The 21286-nt window shown below is 36.0% G+C and overlaps 2 protein-coding genes across 8 annotated transcripts in view; one reads left to right on the top strand and one right to left on the bottom strand.

The window, feature by feature from the left end:
- AVEN (apoptosis and caspase activation inhibitor) overlaps nucleotides 1-21286 on the bottom strand; it is a 128130-nt gene that overhangs the window by 82374 nt on the left and 24470 nt on the right. The gene's annotated exons all lie outside the window — the stretch shown is intronic.
- Nucleotides 2803-21286, top strand: part of CHRM5 (cholinergic receptor muscarinic 5) — a 50616-nt gene continuing 32132 nt past the window's right edge. Inside the window, exons 1-2 of the mRNA XM_032984717.2 lie at nucleotides 2803-3052; nucleotides 3167-3405. The gene's annotated coding sequence lies outside the window, so the exon portion shown is untranslated. The remainder of the gene's footprint in view (nucleotides 3053-3166; nucleotides 3406-21286) is intronic.

Below are 21286 nucleotides of genomic sequence, written 5' to 3'. Positions count from 1 at the left end.
GCAGACGCAGAACACTACTTGAAAACCAGAGAGGACTGAAACACAGGTCTGTCGAAGACATTTGGGACTTTTTCCTCGCTACAGATTAACTTTCCTGTTATCAGAAAGTAATGCAGAAAACAACATGTCTGTGAAACAACTGAAATGAAGCAGAGGGATGTCGCCAGCCCCCTGCGACTCCTTACTCCTGGTTTAGAGGTATGAGACCTCCATGTCAACTGATGTTATTTACAGACCTGGAATTCCTCTTCACACCATTGTGAGTGCAAGATAACCAAACTCTACAAGAATTAATCACATACTGCAGTGCTGACTGTCACACAGTTGACATCTAGTCACAAGACAGACTATAGGCCCTATGGAGTTTATAGCCGTGCATGCTTGAAACTGTTGCTACTTCAGACATACCAGCAACATTCGCCATTGGAGATGTCATTTATCGCCTTTAGTTATGTAGCTTATATACATAGCTTATTCATGTTGTAGCTTGACCAAACAGAAAAGATTTTCAGAACACCATGCTAAAAATACAATTCCTCTTCCTTGTGTTATATTCCAGGTTGAAAATTTTAATCAACTTCGTCTTCAGAGTTTGAATTTCTAACACCAATCACTTCCTTCTTAGACTCAGGTTGCACACCAAGATGTCAGGATCACTGTCAGTCATCCCCGAAACTTTAACATGCTGCTTTATCCAAGTTTACCCTTACCTCCAGACTTGAGACAGCAATATACTTTTGATACTGATGTACAAACAGCTCAGTTTACCTAGTTCCAAAGAAGGAAAAGAAATGGCTTTTATATATATATATATTGTATGCATGTGGTTGCACACATGTGTTTAAAAAAAAAAGGTTCAATTATTTTGCACTTCTGGACTTCTTTTGGGGATAACCACAGAGTAGCTATTTGAGTGCCCTGTTTTAGGATTTGCAATGGGGAAGCAAACCGGGGCTAGTGTTTGTTCCTTCTCTCCTGAAAGGTTATCTGAGAATACAAAATGTATAAAGTTATCTTATTGCTATACACACAAAGACTGTGCCTTGTCAGATTCTAATTACTTGGAAGGGTTTTATAAGAATCAGCATCTTTATGAACTATCATACTAAATTTAGGACATTTTCAGCTCAGGTTAGGCTATCAACTCCAGATATGCATTGTATGCTTGAGGACAGAAATCATGAGACAGAAGTGTTAACATTATTTCAGAACCTCATTCCAGTACTTTCAGCATGGACATTACATCATGTACCCATTGTATCCTTGGCAACTCAACTCCTTATCTAAAGAGACAAGATTGACAACTTAGATTTAAAGTTACAGCCATCATATGCTTCTAGGCTTGGATTTGTTCTGGAGCTAGATAGGATTAAAGCTAGAAGCCAAAGGTATTCCGAAAGTTATTTGATGTGATATAAGGACATAACTGTGTTCATCGTTATTGACAGGATAAACCAAAAAAGCTTTATCCAGATACTCTTCATTGTTTCATAACAAGGAAGATGAAGATAACTTTGCTGTTTCAATGAAACAAGACTAGGGCAAATTAAGAGAGAGGCTCTTCATACATACAGTAAACAAGTACAGACCTGTAGAAGTAGCCTTTTCTCCCACCATCTTTCTGGTGCATTTCATGTTTCCCCCAGTTCTAAAGTAAGTAGTCTACTTTCTTTCTCTCATCATTTTATCTCTTCTTCACCTTCAATGTATAGAGGGAAAAAAAAAAAAAAAAAAAAAAAAACAAAAAACCAAAATTGATTGTAAATGTTTTCTTGTCAATAAATTAAAAAGAAAAGTTACAGTAAATAAGATTCCAAGAAGAAAAATATAAAATTATATTATAAGGAAAAGTTCCAAATGTTGTACTATCTCCCCCTAATCAGCATACATTGCACCTATCAACACTGGTACAGTGACTGAAGACTTTACCCATTATATTTTAGGACAGATTTATGAATGATTTATGCTACATTAAAGTGGGTTTTTCAATACATATTATTTCCCACATACTAACCTCAAGAGAGTGTTTAATTAACATTAAATCAGACAATTTAAATTTCTACATTAATTAGAAACAGATTTGTGAGTCAGAAAGCCTTTGTTTGATATAAAGTGTGCAATGAGTTTGAACATCATCTTCATACATACACAGAGTCCTTTGAAAAACATTTTTTTAAAACATTAAGGCTTCTTTCTTCAGGGAAAAAGAGAGAAAAAAAAAGACCAAAAAAAAAAAAAAAAAAGGACAAAACCCCCATGAATGTGCGGGCTTAATCTGCACATTGAACTATAAATGAGAATCCACACTACAGCCAGGTTCCCCAAATGAAAGGCTACATGAAGCAAAATACAAACCACAATTTTTAACGCAAATCTTTTGGAACATCTTTTTGATTAAGAGCTAGCTATGAATAGACCTTAACCTGAATGGAGTTTTTAACCCTATACATGACATCTACCATGTCAAAACAATTCCGGTCCGTTTTATCTAATTCTATCCCAAAACAGCAGTTTTTCCTGGATTCATTTCTTGATGACAAGCTGTTCAAACACAGAGCACCTATCAAACCTAGTATTATCATCTGCTGCTTTTTTATTCTAGTAGACACTGCTGTCCATCAGAAGAAATAATTAATGGGTCTATTATGTATGAAAGCGTCATCCTGTCAGTTCAGTGACTGGTTTGAATAGCTCATATCTGCTACTCATTGATGCCATGCGTGCTCACTGTCCTGAGAGATGACAAAACACTACACCCTTTGGGATTTTTTTTCCCTCTATTCTAAAGCAGCATTTCACATCTGTGTCTGACAGAAGCATAAGGAGCTGAGAGGCAGACCTTCATCATCCTTCACAGAATAATGTCGCATGGGTTAAAAGTTAAGACCTGATGTCTACTGATCCTGCATATTTCATACAGAAATCTGAAACGTGGAAGCTACCGAAATGTGTAGGGAAATAACTTTTCAGTGTTGGAATAGCTACACAAAACAGATGGAATTTACTGGATACTAAATCTTTAAATGGGTGCTGAACACTTGAGTTAACTGGGGTCAGTTCATTTGCCTTTTCTTTTTTTTTTTCTTTTTTTTTGGGGGGGGGGATGAGAAGTGGGGGGGATGGGGAAGATGCAAAGTTCATAGGTTCTTTTCTGTTACCTGATTAGGGAAGAATAAACAAAAATGATGAATGTGGAAGAAAACAGATATTGGGGATACCTGGAAATACACTGGAAACAACCAATACCACAAGACGAAGCAGCAGTGAACAAGACGCTGTGGAAAAAGAAATCACAAGACGAGAGTGCACAATGCATTTCAAATAGAAAAAAGCTTCCTATCTGCTGAGTGAGTCTCAGTATATTCTGACAGAGCACAGATAAAGCTTCAATCAAGTATCTCCTAGGTAAGTTTTTATTTCAGATACTGCTTTAATTGTTTATCACATTAATATATACTTTAATGTAAGGACAATAACTTAATGAATTTAAATTTCTTTATACCGATACTGAAGTTTAAATCCTTCTGTGACAAATATCTGATGTTCTTAGATTTCCTATACTGCTCAAATAACAGCTTCTCTTTTGATATTAAGGTTCTTCAAAGAAAAACTATTAAATGCTTTCTCTCTTGACTTATACCAGAGGGAAATACTTCCTAAGATTTAAATCCTTCAAAATAGTTTAAACATATTTCCATGCATGGCTGTTTAAATAAATAAATAAATAAATAAAAAGCCATGCTTCTGTAAATATTGACAAAAAAAAAAAAAACATTTACTGTACTTTATTATCTATCTAATCCGGCAAAGCAAACAACATTTTGCACCACAGCAGTAAATGTAAAAGGGTATCTTTTATTATAGGGTAATGAATCTTTGTTTATATAAAAGGATATTAAATAAAGCTAGAAGTGTTGATTAGTTATTCATAAAAGGTAAACTACAGCACAGTAAGGAAACAGCACCACGTTAATACACCCCAAGGTACTGTGTACAGAGTTTCAATAGGAAGATTGGACATTAGTGCCCCAGTAAAACTATAAAGAAAGAAGGTGCAGGTCACCTCTGTTATTTCACTCATTTGAAGCATCCACTACATAAGCCATATAGACATGAACTCTACATGGAAGCAACATAAAATCTCATTCTAAAATGTTTTACAACATCTAATAGGGCTTGAAAAATAATCACAGTATCTGTCAGTCAAAAAACTACACTTACAAGTCATGGAGAAAGGTACCTATGCTCACACACACAAAAAATCCCACAGCCCTTGAAACTGAAGCAGCATAGTCGTATACTGTTTAACACAACATTTTATAGTATCACATTGGTCAATTTTGTATGTAATATTAGCTTTGAAAACCTACATCTTTGCTCCTACTGTCTTTTACTGGTTTCACACCATTTTTTTCTATTTACTAAGATGCAATATTTCTTTTTCCAGCATTGTTTTAAATATCTTTCCTCTAATTCTCTCTGTATTACTTCCCTCATTTCTATTTAACGCCTCTTTCTTATTTAACGTATCCATCAATTCTTTTCCTGTTTTTCTTTTTATGTTTTGCAAAAATAATATCTCTATTGCCTGATGCTTGCTAAAGACAAAATAATTTGCTATTCACAAACACCTCTATTGAACCCTTCACTTATGCACAAAGGGTTTATGAATTCTACCAAGTGCTAGAAGACTTGCTTGCCAAAGACTGACAGAATACCAGGAAACTAAAAACTAGAAGTGGATACTACATTTAGTCTTGTCTCATATTAAGAGTCAACAACATACTCCCAATATAATGGAATCCCTACCAGGAAAGATATGTGAAACAAGTTCTTCAGGAGACAGGTCATCTCATGCATATGAGTGTAGAATACTTTATATATATTTGAAATTCCTCCTTCAAGATCCCACTCTTGACTGCCATGACACGGAAAAAAAAAAAACCAAACAAACAAACAAAAAAAATCACATTATCTCAACATTCATGCTTAAGTCTTCTGCTTAATACAGGCAAAGAGATTTCCATTACTCTAACCCTTTTTCACTTTCCCACTTGCTGTATTTTATGAGAACTTGATGGGAATTTTTGCTACTGCACCTAGCACTCAGCCATTTTGTTGCTGACAGGTTCCAGCACTCTCTGTATTTTCCCAATTCCTGTCCTTTTCTTTTATAAGTATCTCCAACTGCTCTTCACAACTGCTTGATCAAACATCTCTCAATCTTTTTTTCCTATGCCTCACTTCACAGGTTACATCAATCCAGTAAGAATTCTTCCTGCCTCCTCACTGCTCCCATGCAACACACACTGGTACTTTGCCTCATACCAGGAAAAATTTATCAGTTAAGAAGCAGGTTCTGTACAACACAAAAGAAAACATCATTGCTCTGAGTTTCAATGGCAACAGTTCAAGATTTCCATAACTTGAACTGATAAATCCTACTATATCTCAGTAACACTTGCAACAAGCAACAGATGTAATACAGCTTTTGTCAGCTGATTTCAGAAGACAGCTTTGTATCTGTTGAATCTGGTTCAGTTGGAAGTAAGAGAGAGAGGAAAATAAGAATTGAAATTCAACTTTTGATTCTTCAATTGCTGCTCTCACACTGTGCATGAGTTTTTTGCCTCCTCTTTTGAAGAAAGTATTGTTTATCATGCCTTAAAAAAGCAAACAAGAAACCCACTCCAAAACCCAAATAACAGCTAGCCAACATGCCTGTTTAAGAGAAAAACAGATTAATCAATGAAGCTCTCAAAAAGCTTACTCAAAACTTAGTGTTTCAGAAAGTTCTAAACTGCAAGTTGCAGATCAGATTTTTTAAGCTCTCTGTGGAAAATGTGAGGGGGCTAAGAACAAGTGGAAAGATAGGAAGGAAAATAGGATACAACTAATATTTTTGAAAAGACTGGATACAGCTATGTAATATTTTTAAAGGCAGATCTTTATTTTTTTTCCAGAGATATTCATTAACAATTTTTAATTTATGTCTTCAATATAAACGGGATTTTTTAAGTGCATTATTCCTCTCACTTATCTTCAAAGAATTCAGATGCATTAACACAAATGAACAGTTCATTACCAATTTCCAAAACCTAAACCTCTGTGCAACCAGAAACAAATACATTGGAGAATGTTTCTAAAACATGTAATTATGTAAAATCACCTCACCTGAAAGCAGTGAGTGGATACTTACTTCTCACCTTTATCATAATCAGTTGTTCAAGGATCACTAAGTATCTGACAAGGATATCTTTTCATTTCCTCTCTGTATTAAGTTGCTCATCTACGTGAAATGAGTAAACCACATCACCAAATAACTGCAGTCAATTGCCTAAAGAGCGTACGTCTGCTCAGCAAAGAGGCATGCATGGTACAGACAAAGGGGACCCCCTTCCCAACTAATTCAGCAGGTAACAAACAGTATACTAAGTGGGGCTTAGCATGGTTTAATGAGCCTTTTAGAAATTATGCAAATGAGACACAGACCAAAAGTCCAAACTGCCCCTTCTGGGCAGTTATGAGCTAAAGAAGTTAATAAGTAGCAGCACAGACTTGTAGATACACATGTTCCTAAACTGTTGGCCTACCTCCTGCATTCACTTCCATGTCTAGTCAAGACTATTATGTTACAAGTAAAACACAAGATACTTTTACACTTCCATCTTTTTGTTAAGAGATACAACTTACATAACCAAATAGAAAGCAAGGAGTGAAATGCAGAACTTCTGCCCCCCTAGTTAAATCACTAGTCCAATATGTGTATTTCACCTTGAATTACAGATAAACACAAAATTCACCATATCCATTTGCATCACTCTCAAGCCCCTTCACTAAATAATCCCCCAACTCTGAGAGTTATTTTAATGAGAAAAAGGGCTCTAAAACACTTCAGGACCATTTGCACTGTAAATACATGCAGGTAATATTATGCAGTATTTCCAACCACACTTAAAGAGACATCTTCCAGAAAGCCAAACTGGCCAATATTAGTTATATTCGTATCCTTCTGTCTTGGAATAAACTGGCAGAGCCAGGTCAGGCAAAACCAGTTTATAGCTACAGGACAGAATACACAGTGGCAGATGTTCAGCACACTTTCAATATGAATTCTGACTTAAAACAAAAGCACAAGGGCTTATTTAGATTTATGGCAGATATAAACTGCTTTGTGAAGGGGCCCGATACAGCAAAGCAGCACATGCAGAGAAGGAAGCTTTGTTACAGCAGATGTAACTGTGTGATCCTGGTAACTCAAAACCTGCAGACCTACAGCCTCGACCTACATCTGTTCAGCTCACCGCTTTCTTTCACTTGTGATGCTGCTGGTTCTTGACCATCTTGTAGGTCCAGCAAGGTTTGCCTTCAGATTTTAAATCTAAATTAACCAAATCCTGTACCAGCTTTTCCATTCTTTTTTTTGCAGGGTTGATGTCAAGCACATGGGCCTACATTTACCTAACACATTCCATTGTATAGCATATTTTCAGTATTCAAGACAGACATTCTTTGGTCTTCTTCAATATTCCTGTAATTATGAGATATTAAAAATACCCCTTTGTATAGTCTGCCCCATTGAGCAGTACTGATGCTTTACAAGCAATTCAGCTTGCTATCCCTCCACTATATACTTATATATCAAACAGTGATGAAGTCAGCAGCTTGATGAAAATATTAAAATTACAGAAAAGTGAATTCTTTACAGGACCACAATACCTTCCAACAGTTTTGAACTGACACCATCTCAAACTTCAAGTATTAATTTAATGATTCTGCAGATTACAAACAGGGAAGAAAGAAGCACATCACTTGGGAAAGGTCACACCAGATGAAATAAGAGGTTCCATAGAGCCCCAAATTCTGCACAACTGTGCCCAACAGCATAAATGTAGGGAAGCCTGAGAACAGGGTACACACAGAGGATCACTTCTTCAGACATATTCCACCAGCCTCTAGCTATTTGTAGTTCAGGGATTTCTTGAGCCAGAGATGATATCTTATTTATAACATAACCTTCAAAGTATTTTTCCAGTTGTTTCTTGAAGCTGCACAAAATGTAAGCTTCCACAAGATCCTGCGACAAACTTCCATATTTAATTATGAGTTAAATCAAAAAATACCTTCTTGGTTTTGAATTTGCTGCCAGAAAGCTTCATTCAATACTCCCTACTTTTCACACTAGAAGAGACAATAATAATTTCTTATTCACCATATCCATCCTTCCATGATTTTACAGATAGCTACACCGTACAGTTCTCATTCATCTATCTTTGAGGCTGAAAACCTCTATTCTACTCTACTCATACCATCCTCAGCCATGCCTCATATGTAAATCCTTCCATACTGTTTGTCATCCTGCTGCCCTTTGCTGTACCTTTTCGGTACTACTGTTTCCTCGTGGAGCCTCAGGGATCCAAATCGGAAAAAGGTACATGATATGTCTGTGTCACTGATATATACAGGGACACGATGATGTATTTTCTGATTTGTTCTCTGTTATTTTCCTAATTTCTAGGGTTCATTTGCTTTCAACTAGTGAGTAGTAACTATCACCCCAGATGTCTTTAAATGTGATACAGGATCATTTTCACACACACACACACCACATACATCACTTAATCTTCACCTGCACTGAGTTTAATCAGTCATTTGTGTGTTTTTTTCTGCAACTCTTTGCAACCCTCGGGCTACACAGAATTGGAGGGAAATTAAGATGCACACTTTTAATAGTGAAGGTAACAGCATATTGTATCAATCCAAGAGTCCAGTGGGCAACCTTCCAAGAGCTCTGGGGATTCTCCATCACTGAAATTGTTTAAATCCAGACTGACAATAGCTTTTGACAGTAGCTATATTAAGAGGCATGCCCTAATTCAACCAACAACTGGTTCATAACTAACTTTGTTATGACTGCTCATGTTATCCAGAAAAGTTCACCTCATCGCAAACAGCATCTTTGGCTTTGCAATCTATGAATTTTACTGACTATGCTGGGGCTAGGCTTCCTTGAGCAACCACTTACTAGAGAGAACCTGGTCCACTGTTCTTCAAGTCAGTAGGGGATTTGAGTTACAGAAAGAAACAACAGCAAGTTTCACTTCCCCAGATTCACCCCAAACCCTACTGAAACTGACTTTTTATTATGTTTGCTATTTCACACATTTTGCATGTTAAAAAAAATGAAGGAGCTGTAATTCAAACACGATTGTTGGTAGTATTTTACCTCTAATGTCTAAAAGCAAATAATGGCAAATATTATATCACGTAACTATTAAAATTACATAAGTTTTAAAAAGTGTTGCAAGAAGAGGAGGAAATGGAATCGTTCCTAAGTTTAGCGGTGCCAAGCTGTCAGAGTTCAGACACAGAAAAACAGACTCTAGAAAAAGTAATTTTCTTAAACACCTATACATACTCTCCCTAATAGGTTGTTCAAGAATTCTTTTACCTATTGTAATGTAAATTAGATAAATCATCCCTAATGCCATTATGTGGATGTCATCTCTTTCTGACTGATATCGTAGGTGTACACTATCACTGTCACCAAAATATACCTTGTCCACATTATATTCTCCCTGGATTAATCTACTGCACTCTCCTTTCATGATTAAAAAAATTCTAGTCACATAAAATTACATTCTCAGTGTAGTGGTTCAATGCCTCAGCTTTCAAAAATGCATTACAGCACCTTTTTGTCATATAGTATAGATTGCTCACTGAGTTATTTTTGTAACCAAACAAACTTATTTCACTAGTCTTTTCTGAATGATTTCAATTTAGAACCAGTCTGGGAGATTGACAGACTTCAGGAATACAGCTCATATTATTTTATTCTAGAAACTTAGGAAAAAAAACATTGTCTATAGCATCCGTCACCACTGTAAAGCACTTGCAATTGTAAGGTAAAAATTATTACATCTCTCTGCAACTTCTTTAAATTACAAAATGTCCTTCCATTTTTTTTTATTCATGCTAAAATTTAGAGCATAAATACCCTTTCCATCTACCAAGCAAGTTTGTAAACATAGGTCTTTAATTCATACTCCAATTTTGTTTCCCAAAGGGATTCCACTGTTCACTTCCTCAGTTTCCTATAATCACCACAGCAGTAGAAAATGGTAGTATGTTAAAATACTATAGAGTAGAAAGGTTTGCAAAAAGACAACCCCCAAGAACTATTACAGGACTCTAACTATTATTAAATGAACAGCCAAAAGAAAATTGTTAAAGTTCAGAGAAACAGATACAGATAAACTATTTTGAAGTACAGGCACGAAACTCAAATAATCACTAGGGAGTTTGCTGCTGTTGTTTTGTTGTTGGGTTTTTTTTTTTTAACATGAAGATAACATGACCAAACTAAACATTTTGGAGACTTTAAAATGCTTTTTCTCTAGTTAAATGTTACTTTACACAGAGATATTTATAAAGATCAATTTTCTTTGACAAGCTAAAATGTGCTTGTAAGTTACAGGTATGAGATCTGATGCTTTCAGATTACATTTCTACAAGTTAATTTAGTCATCTCATACTTGTAGGCAATTTTCCTCAAGTGACTAGATTGTTATTCTCAGAGATTTCTACTCCTCCTTCTTTCTTTCCCTCCTCCTCCTTTTTCATATTCAAATACAACTCAGAGAAATAAAGTTCTCTGTGGGATAGAAAAAGGATATACAAAAGTAAGAGTAAGCAAACACTTAATAAGGCATTATGAAATGAACAGCAGAAAGAAGGTAAAGAAGGGGCAGACAGAATCATGTGGAGTTACAGAATAGAAAATTTAAAGCAAGAGAGACTGTACTCTCTTATTTGCATTTGAAAATTTACTTGCTGTCAATATAGTAATCGCAATTGTGTATTAAGATAAATCAGAAGTAGGAATCTGGATTTGATCCAATTTAATCCAATACATATGCATGCTACCACTGAAAAAGGAGCCCTTGCTTCTTCCCTTACTACTACCAATACCAATACTAGTATTTCCCCGTTTCCCCAAGATCTTTCCCTTCTCACCAGCTGTCCCATTTCAAGTTCCTGCCAACTCTTTTACACCATTCATGCAGTCAAATCAGGCAACTAGATCCATATCTGGTGATGGGCCAAATCCACAATATCACAGAAGTGTCTTTCAAACTAATTTCTTGAGAAGTGGGGAAGTGATCTTAATTTATTATCAAGTGCAGAAGCAAAATATAAAGCAATTTCAAATTCACTACATTTTTATTGATAATAACTCCACAGCTGCATAACAAACAGAACAACAAAAACAAACACTCCATAAAAGAGAAGCAAAGGCATGCAAGAAACAAAACACAGACATCCACTAGGCTCCTTCTAAGAATGTACAAAAGGAAGAAAAAGTCCAAAATAAATTATATCTACTTTCATCAAAATTCATGTTTTAGCAGTGACTGACATGATGGCTAAAGCAATTAATAATTACATCTACAATTACTTAGAAATGAAAAACATCATCAAATGAAGCCAAGTCAGCTGATAACAGCTACAGATACTTTTCTCTGCTATTTAATGTGTAGGAGCAGGGGAAGTCAATACAAGTCCACTTTTTGCAGCTGGAGCAAGCAGTGTTAGCCAGTCTGGTTTGGGGCAAATGGAAGTATTCTGTTACTTGGGGCAAAAGGCAGTTTCTCCATTTACACGGAAGTCACCACTCCCATTTGAAGTGACAGGTGACATCATAAAATGAAAGGGAAGATGCAAACACCATCCACTCCCACTGCTGTGCCAGTGGCACCATGTCCCTTTCAAACACAGACTAAGGAAAACCACCAGTAAATGCTGGATACAATTCCTTGTCAGTTTTTGTCATAAGGATAATGTAGTCCTGAAAAGGGCACCTGAAATGTGCAGCAAATACATTGTTGTTTTTCTTAGAAGGAACAGCATGCTTTTCAAGATAAGAAGGCAAAAGAAAAGTGTACAAAAATGAACTATGTCCAAGACAGAAGAGAGAGAGAGAAAGAGATGGAGTGAGAATGAATGCTCCAGGCCTTAAGAAAGACTTCTGGAATAATTAACCAGCACCTACGACTTGCTCTCTGTGTACAATGAAGGTGATAAGGAACAGGGTTTGTTGATTTTTCAGGAGACAGATCAAGTTAGTAGTCTCTGAAGTAACGTGCAGAGACCTGTGACAGCTGGCAATGCTAAAGGTCCCAGACTCTAAGGACTTCCTCAAAGAATCCTATTTGCATTTTAGATTTTTTTTTCCAGGTTGATAGATGAGTTATCCCCCAAACTGAAGCATAGTATTACGTGGTATACCTGGATAATGAACAAAAGACAGTAACAATGTCTTTAGACTGACCTAATATTATTGGGTTGGGTAAGCTATCACAATTCCCAGTCATTTTCAAATTGCTCCCCCCCACACCCTTGGGCCCACAGACAACCATGACAAAGCCCTGTGCAGACAGCAAGATACTCAGGTGAAAGTAGTTACTGGCTTTCAGAACAAGTCTGTCTTTCAATCGGTCAGATAGGGTAGCAACATGTATTAAGAAATATATCTACATGAGAAATTCAAAATATATTTTTTGAATGTTCTTTGCCTTTGAAAGCTGTTTGCCTCTTCAGTTAAGCATAACTTTGGTTTTGCTAGTGTAATTCTTATTTCTGTGTCTAAGGATTTCAGACAAGTGGGCTAGCCCAAAGCAAATCTCATGTTATAGAAGCCATTTTTCATTTGTCACGCTGAACTCTATCTTCTAAAAACTTCAGAAACAAAGTATACCTAGAGGAAAAGATAACTCTTAAACAACTCCATCAGTAAAGAAGTCAGGGCAAAAGTGTTGGTTTCCATTATAACCACTTTCATACACTTCCTTGGGCATCAGAAACATGACAATGAAGACTGCAAACAGGGTACCTTTTCCTGAAAGAGTAGAAATTGTATAGACTTTCTCTCCAGGACTATTACTCTAGCACCCCTAGCACTTCATTTACTCAGAATAAACTAACCTAGTTCACCTCCTACTACCACTGAACTGTCGATTTAAAATACTTAGCTTCCCAATACTTCCATTCTGCCATCATTTTCCCAGCAACAAGTTAACCAAGTGTCTTGAATGAAAATTTCTTTGCTATAAATAACTGCAATTATGGCCTCTAGCCTCTATGATGCAAAACCTCTATGACGCAAAACCTCTATGACGCAAAAAACAGTAGAATGATATCATCCTATTAAAGCACTCCCATCTTGAATTAGCTCTTCCACGTTGCCCCCTTATATTTTGTAGCTAGCTGACACACACTTTCAGTGACACATTTTCTGCATGTTGAAGCACACACACATATTCAAGTAGAAAATACCACGTTATCACAGGCTGTTTTCAGTCAAGAGCTTAAAAAGAAATAGAGTATGATCAGCTTCGCAATCCAAATTATCTGCAGCAGATTCAGAAATACCATGCTTTATAAACTGAGATGATGAGTGTGTACTGTCAAAGGAAGGTCATCTGATTCACATTCCAGTAAAGGTTGAAAATGAGTCAGAACCAAAGAAAACATAATTCCTCCCCACTCGTACCCTATTCTGTCCCTCAAACATGCTTTTTATTAAAAGAGCATCCAGTTCACAATTTTACACATGCAGAAGCTTTGGTTTGCAAGAAAAGACACCAACGGGCCGGAACAGTTCCCTTAAGGGTAGAACAGACAGTTTAATACAACTCTTGTTTTGAAACAAAGACTTTGGGAAGGCTCAATATGCCTTTGACATTCTTCAAGAAAATTACTCAAATCTAGACAAAAAAATAAGCCCTTTGGGGAAAAAAAAAAAAAAAAAAAATCTTTTAAATGGTCAGGAAGAGCCCTCTTCCTATACAACAGCCAGAAATGCCAAAGATGCCACTCCCAGGAGAGCTGAGAGCAAACAATAGTCAAGAGAACACAAAACAGATGAGAACAACATGTGATTTGGACAAGTACAAAAATATAGTTCAGGGGAAGGATCAAGAGAAAGCGTAGACTAGAAGTTGGATGTAGGAACTGGGAACTCTCAAGCAACAGGATGAGATCAGGGAAAGAGAAATGGCAACGTGAGTAGGTGTGACTCAGAAAGCATTAAAAGGCAAAGAGGACTAGGAGAGCCCAAGCCATCAGTAGCAAACATGAGGAGTTTCAGAACCACAAATAGGATAAGAAGAAAAGAGGAGCTGCAACAGAGATTAAGGAAGAAATAGGCACTCTGTGTCCTTCAGAGCACTGCCAACTTCACAGTTCTTTCACTCCAAAACCAATGTTTAGAAACAGCACTGCTCACTGCAAACAAATTTCTGAGACTCTTGCTAGAAGAATAGGTCTGTCAGTCCCTTCTGATGGAGGTTCACATGCAGTCTGATCACAACACTGCTTTGGAGCATCCATCAATGAACAAGGAAATGTTTGTATCAGTTATCTTGTTTATAAACTGATATTAGGAATAAATTTATCCTGATGAGAAACAGAACACTAAATGAAATCTGACTTCTGCAGTTAAACCAATCTGCAACACCTGATACTCTTATTATCCTTACTGTAAAAAAAAAAAAAAAAAACAAAAAAAAACCACTTCTGTTTGTATAGAATTTTATAAAATTTCTATTTTTTCATTTCTCTCTAATGTCGACTGCCAAAAGATGGAACAAAAGTATTTCACTTAAAACAAACACAACTCCACCAAATCAATTAACATCTTTTAATATTACCATAGAAGTAATATCTACTAACATCATAACCAATACTTTGCAGGCAAGCAAAAGAAAGTCCCTGCTTTAAAAAGCTTACAGATTAACCCGGATGATTTAACTGTGGTTCAGAATCAGAAGTGTAAAACGGAATCCAAAAGAATATTAAAATCAAGTAATATACAGCAACAAGAAAAATCACAAAGTCATGGAGTAAGTGGAATATTCAAAGGAAAGGGGAAAGGCAGAAAATAAGTCAAAAGAAGTAAAAATAGGACAAAGGGAACAGGAATGTAGTGGCAATAACATACTAAATTTTTAATTTTAAAACTGGACTACTAAATGTACTCTCTGAGTACATGAGTCAGACTAATTAATTTTTGGTTAGGTGATTTCTCTGGCAGGAAAGTCAGAGATGATGATGGGGCAGAAATGTGATGACCAGTGACCAACAAGGCCTAGTCAGGCAGGACTGGTTTTAGGGGTGTTACAGAAACAAAGTAATGATTAAACAAGAGAAACAGTGAATCGAGTGAGTAGACATTTTTATCTCGCTTTCAAGCCTACAAATTCAAGTAGTAGGCATGACAACAGCAAGATAGGAATAAGGACAAATTGTTCCACACCTAAACTTACTGATTTGTGATTTCATAACCAAATCATATTTAAACACAATTCAGCAGAAATATTGTCAATATATAGTAGCAGCAAAAGATTAAGGCCCAAGATTAGAGAAGGATGTGTCAGAAAACTTTTCAAATCTAGAAATCTGGAATTTAGAAATAAATGAGTGCCATCAAGGTGTGAAAAATTAAAAGTATGGAAAAAAGCTTACCACACTGATTTCAATGTGAACAAAATTTAACCCCTTCAGGCAGTGAATCTTACTCTATTCAATTCTAAATCATAAATCATACAAATCTCTCTGAAGCATTGAAACCTTTCAGATTTTTCTTTTATTACTTACCATTAGCTTTGTAGTACTATCACTGACACATACATGGTCACACAGTTCTAAGATACCAGAATGTTAAAATGAAAATAAGATACGTTATCCTACATTTGTATGCATTCAAGTCATGGCATCACATTATACTTCTATACTTCAATCATACAGTTTTGGTTACATTTTAGATAAAACTTAGGAGGAAAAAAGGCAGACATATGAAAGCATATATAATGAGCACAGATTACCTATTACAGGAAAATACATTTATCAAGAAAATGCAATTAATACTTAAAATCTGGCACTTCCTATTTTTAGTTCAGGCCAAAAAAAAAAAAAAAAGGACAGATTGTCTGATTAGAACAAAAAAGATGAATTTCTGTAATGTTAGGAACAGTTCAGGAGGAAGCACTGAGCAGATGGAGAACCAGCTTCCACTGATGCCAAGTCCTGTGATTTTACTGCAAATCTTTATTGTGGGAAGTTGGTGGGTTTTGGTTGTTTTTTGTTGTTGTTGTTGTTTTTTTGGTTGGTTGGTTGGTTGTTTTTTTTTCCTGTTTGTTTGGGAAAGTTACTTTGGCTAGGGAATAGAAAGGGAGATGGGAAGAAGCTGCATTTTTGTTTATTTCAGATACCTACAGGTATATAAACCAGCCGTATCTCTCAGGTCTATCAGCAAGCTGCAGACTGCCCAAGGCACGACTGTCACAATTAAAACCTCTGCAAGTGGAAATGAGACTACTTGGATGAAGAGCCTCCACAGATGGGAAATGGTATCTACTGCACAACCGTCAAAAAGGAAAGGAAAGGAAATTTCTGATGTGCTGGGATGGGGCTAGAAGAAGCAGGAGAGGAGAGCATGCCAGGGAATCTCAGAGAACATTTATGAAATGAGGCAGCAAAAAAAGGAGAACATGAGGAAAGATGCAAGTAAAGCACATGCCCTTAATTGTTTATTTCAGAAGCATATATACTAGGAATATTCAAGTGACCTGTTACCAACTCTTAGTTGCAACCGTGTAATCTTCTTTCAAGACCAGTAACCTGGTACTAATATCTTGAAGCTGTTGATAAGTAATAAGAATGCAATCATAAAGACATGCAAAAAAGAATTTAAAAAAATACTTTTCTCTGTTTTTCACAAAAGCAGTAATGCTTTTGGAGCTGATAAACAGTTCTTCATTAGTCGAGATACCTCAATGGTACAAGAAGCAGATGCAGAAACAGAGTTCTATAGAGACATATGGACATAAATAATTTCAAAGAACAGACATACAAAATGAAAAGTAGTAGAAGTTGGCAATTATCACTGGAAAGTGGGAGTCCTGATATATACAGTAATCCAAAGCAACAAAGAGTCAAGCAGTTCTGTAAAGAAAACTGAATTTCAGCTATTCTCTAGAATTTTAAAACTCAAAGCATTCTTTCTTAGCATGCGAATAATGTCCCACCATTGCCATTCTTTTTGTTTGAGCAGAATTAGCTTCAAAAAATAAGAAAACTCGTTTACTCTTTTTTTCTTCAAATTTCAGTCAGATCAAAAAGTTAAAGGAAAACCTATTTTTAACGCAATTGTTGCTCCACAAGTTAATCTGTTCAGCTTTTCCCAGACAGCCAATGGTCTTCTGTATGCTGTTAATTCTCATGTATGTACCGACCATGAAAATGACAAAATTGTAGCAATATATTGCAATAGATGCATCAAAATTAAACAGAGAGGCCCAAAAGCACGCGGTTACAAAACCAAAACAACAAGGTTTTACGGAACAGAATAACTGCTACCTCAATTCCTATACTTACTGGTCATTACTATATTATGCTCCAGTGACTGCTCTTTTGATTTTTATTCCACATTTCCTATTGTATTCAAGTGCTAGGTACCTACAGAACTTATATATATTCTTACAATATCAAAACCATTCTGCCATTTTTGTTTGATCTACACAGCATTTCTTTCTTACCCTTTAACGCCATCAGAATTATGCAGCCACGGCCAAAAAAACAAATGGGAAAAAAATTATGTCCAAAATTATATTTTTTCATCTTGATAATCAGCACTTTCTGCAACTCAGCACACCATTATTTAGGCATGTATGTTGGCAGCTTTTGGCTGCCGTATTGGTAATGCCTAGCATGTTTAAAGGAAAGTGGTTGAGTCCCTGGATACATTTTGATCAGCTTTGTAATGAGATTTTAAAAGCATACTTTTAAACCTAAAGCATCTATTCACAGCCAAAAACCTAATGAAGGACCTAAATCTATTTTGGGACACTTAACCCTCATCAGTCAAAAAATGAGGGCAGCTCTTCAAACACGGCAAGATTCTTCCAGCAAAGTAAAGTTATCCTATCACTTCCACTTCTCTTGTTCTTTACGCTTCAACAGCATTTTTACTAAATTGATTCAAGACATATTCCCTGAAGGCTTCACAATGGACTTGTAGTTTACATCAGCTAGACATCAAAAGCAATACTGAAGTTTGCTTTGCTATAGTCAAGGTTAATTTTTAAAAAAAAAAAAAAAAAAAAAAAAAAAAAAAAAAAAGAAACAGACTTAAAAACAGAAGTTTTCACCCTACTTTACACACAAATATAATAAGCCCTAACAAAGAAGCTCTGTCAGGCTAGTGACATCAGTTGTTATCAAAGCCACCTGGCAGTTCTTAAGACTATTTTCAGCTGCTTTTTTAAGTATTCAGTCTGAAATTTCCCATGTCAATTGTCTGCTTCAGGTAGTTTTTCCTCACCCTCCTCTCACCACCACCTTTTTTAAAAAGTCAGAGAATGGCTGGCACATTTTTCTACCATGAAAGGACCCAGAAAAAAAGCCCTTGTAAGCTCTTCCTTTGAAAAACTGCAACCACTTTCCTGCCCTGAATCAGTAACTTGAAATCAGGCTGGACAATGAGACTTCCAATGAGACACACACACTCCACTCATTTTGTGAAAAATCTGACCTGATTTAGCCAAGCTACAAGCTTCCAGAAATCAGAGTTTGTACATATTTTTGGGGAAGAACTGCTGCAGCTGAACAACCAATCATCAAACAGCCCATCCTCAGTAACCTTCTGTATGTCATCTTAATATACAAGGCAAGTGAATTAAGTTTTCTCTAACCTCTGGTTATGAGTGAAGAGCCAGATTTTCACTGTCAGAGAAGTCTTCATTTAATAGGCATTAGGTGCAACACAAAACAAAAAGTGTCATTTTGCATATTTCTGCAACCTTACCTATGCCAATATCCCTACCATAGTTGAAAACTGTAGCCTGTCACTTTGCATTGTTGGGTAACTGGGTAAGATTTAAGGTATACCGCCAGGGCATGTGGAGGGAGGATGGAGAAAACAGTTTATAGTGGAGACTAGAACTGGAAGCTTGAAAGAATAAACTTGGATTGACTACACAAGGGAAGAAACAAACAAGAATGTAAAAAGAAAATGAGATAGTGGATGAGATTAAAAGTAAACCAGATGAGCAATCCCAGGCAGAACAACTCCAAACCGGGGATCACCAGAACTGGATAGAGCAAGGGCCAGAATATCCTGACAGAATTGGATTTTAGTGAATATGTGTGGAAGGGAGCTGGCTCACAACAAAAGACTAAGACCCATCACCAGGAATCAGGATCATAGACAACAAGAAAAATCAACAGAAGCAAATGAGAGTGAGAAGAATTAGTAGGCAGGCCAAGGCTGATGAGAGAAAAGGTGTAGTCAGAGATGGTCTGCGACCAGTCAGGCCTAAATATCTGATTGAAAAGACAGAATCAGTGCTGCAATGGAGACTGGCTTGAGGCAGGGGCAAGCTGAAAGTATAGGCAAGAAACTAAAAAAAGTGTGTGTCTTCAGAAGCTATTGATAAACATAAAATAAAATACCCTAAAGACTTACCATCCTCTGCAAATATCTGCAAACCCCTTCCTCCCCCTCTCAGTAAAAATATCCCACTTTCCTCTACTACTGATAAAAATACAGCATAACCACCCATAACTCTGTTACTTTCTTAATTCAAGCAACAGTATTGTTCATGTACTAGATTTAAAAGCTCCGATCCTGCTAATTATCAACATGACACCCATATCACAGAATATTAGTCTCTCATTTTGCTATTTTTGGTTGATTTTAACTAGAAAATTACATGTAGAAGTACATTTACAAGGTATTAAACAAATAACAAGCTTGGAATTTTAATTCCTTGGACATCAGGAATTCCTCCATTTAAGATTGTCTACTAGCATTAATTCTGTCTTTATTACTACATTATCCCAAACTGTTTTTTCTGCCCTACCTCATACAATTAACAGGACATTTTCTGGGAATAAATCTAAGTTGTATCTTGAAGGATGGCACTCACTTTAAGACCCTGATTTCAATATTATGGAACCTAAGTGTTACATATGAGAACAGGTTTTTAATATGAGCTTTGGCCAAAGGATTCTTAACTGGCTGCGTTAATTACATTGTTGTGTATTAACGGTAAATTGCAAGACCTTTCTAAGCTTTTGCATTCATGCAGAATGGCACTTTAACTCCATTTCCTTCTCCTCTAACTGTTGCAATTGAATTGGATCAATTGTGCAACTTCAGAATGCTAAACAACAATATACGAACAGAAATCAAAATTATCAAATAAGCAGAGATACAAGCTTCTTCTCAGACCACTGGAAATAAAGATAATTGCATTCTCAGCTTCTGCAGATAAACCAAAGGAACCATATAAAGAAACACCCAACACACACTGCTTTTTTATGACTCCAAGAAATCTGCAATATTGTTTAGAAGGTACCTCTTCCTCTGACAGTACTTTATTTCATTGCTGTTTCTTACCATTTTATTTTAATATCAAGAACGGTCAGAATATCCTAAAATAAAACACTCTTTAAATTAAAGATTTAGAATTGATATTTAGGAAGATTACTAACCAACAAGATCTTCATTTTAGGCATTAGGAGAATCTACAGAGTGAAATAAATGGGTTGGTAATAACTGTATTAGAGTACAACTTAACAAAAATGCAAATTAGTAGAAATACATAGTATTTCCTTATAGCCTCAGTTCAAAAGTACTATTCATCAGAACATTTTAAGGGCATTCTGAAAGCTAAGTATAGAGATATTAAAGTTTGTTTTAAAAGCTGAGCCATGGCAACATGCAGCTCAGGGTAGGTCTCGATTTAAAAAGCTTTGAGTTGTTATATCTACTTTGCTCCCCAGATTATGTTATCTATCTTGCTCTGAGGTTCATACCAGGCATCTTGACTCCAACAATGTTTGTTATGCAACATACCATTCAGAGAAGTCAATACACATCTCATGATCCTATGATTAAAGCTGGCATCTTACGCTCAATTTTGAAATGTTCATGCAAAACTTAACTTCAGAAATTGATTTTGTCACAGAAAGAAAGATCTGATCCTTGTTTTTTCACTGTAGATAATTTCTAATTACCCCTCCAAGCTATGGCTGAAAAATCCAATTATTTAGATTTGAGAGATTTCAGAGCTTCCAAGTTGCTCAAAAAAAACCCTGTAATACATATATTGCAGCTTTTTACTGAACAGTATTCCAATGCAATGGCACATCAAGAATTTCTAAAATAATTTTAGGTAACTGTTTTTTGTGCAACTGCCCATACTATTCATGTATAGCTAAA

This window comes from Tyto alba, unplaced genomic scaffold, assembly GCF_018691265.1.
Source record: "Tyto alba isolate M040663 unplaced genomic scaffold, T.alba_DEE_v4.0 Super-Scaffold_18, whole genome shotgun sequence".
In the NCBI taxonomy this organism is placed as follows: Eukaryota; Metazoa; Chordata; class Aves; order Strigiformes; family Tytonidae; genus Tyto; species Tyto alba.
This window is presented reverse-complemented; position numbering and strand designations above follow the sequence as displayed.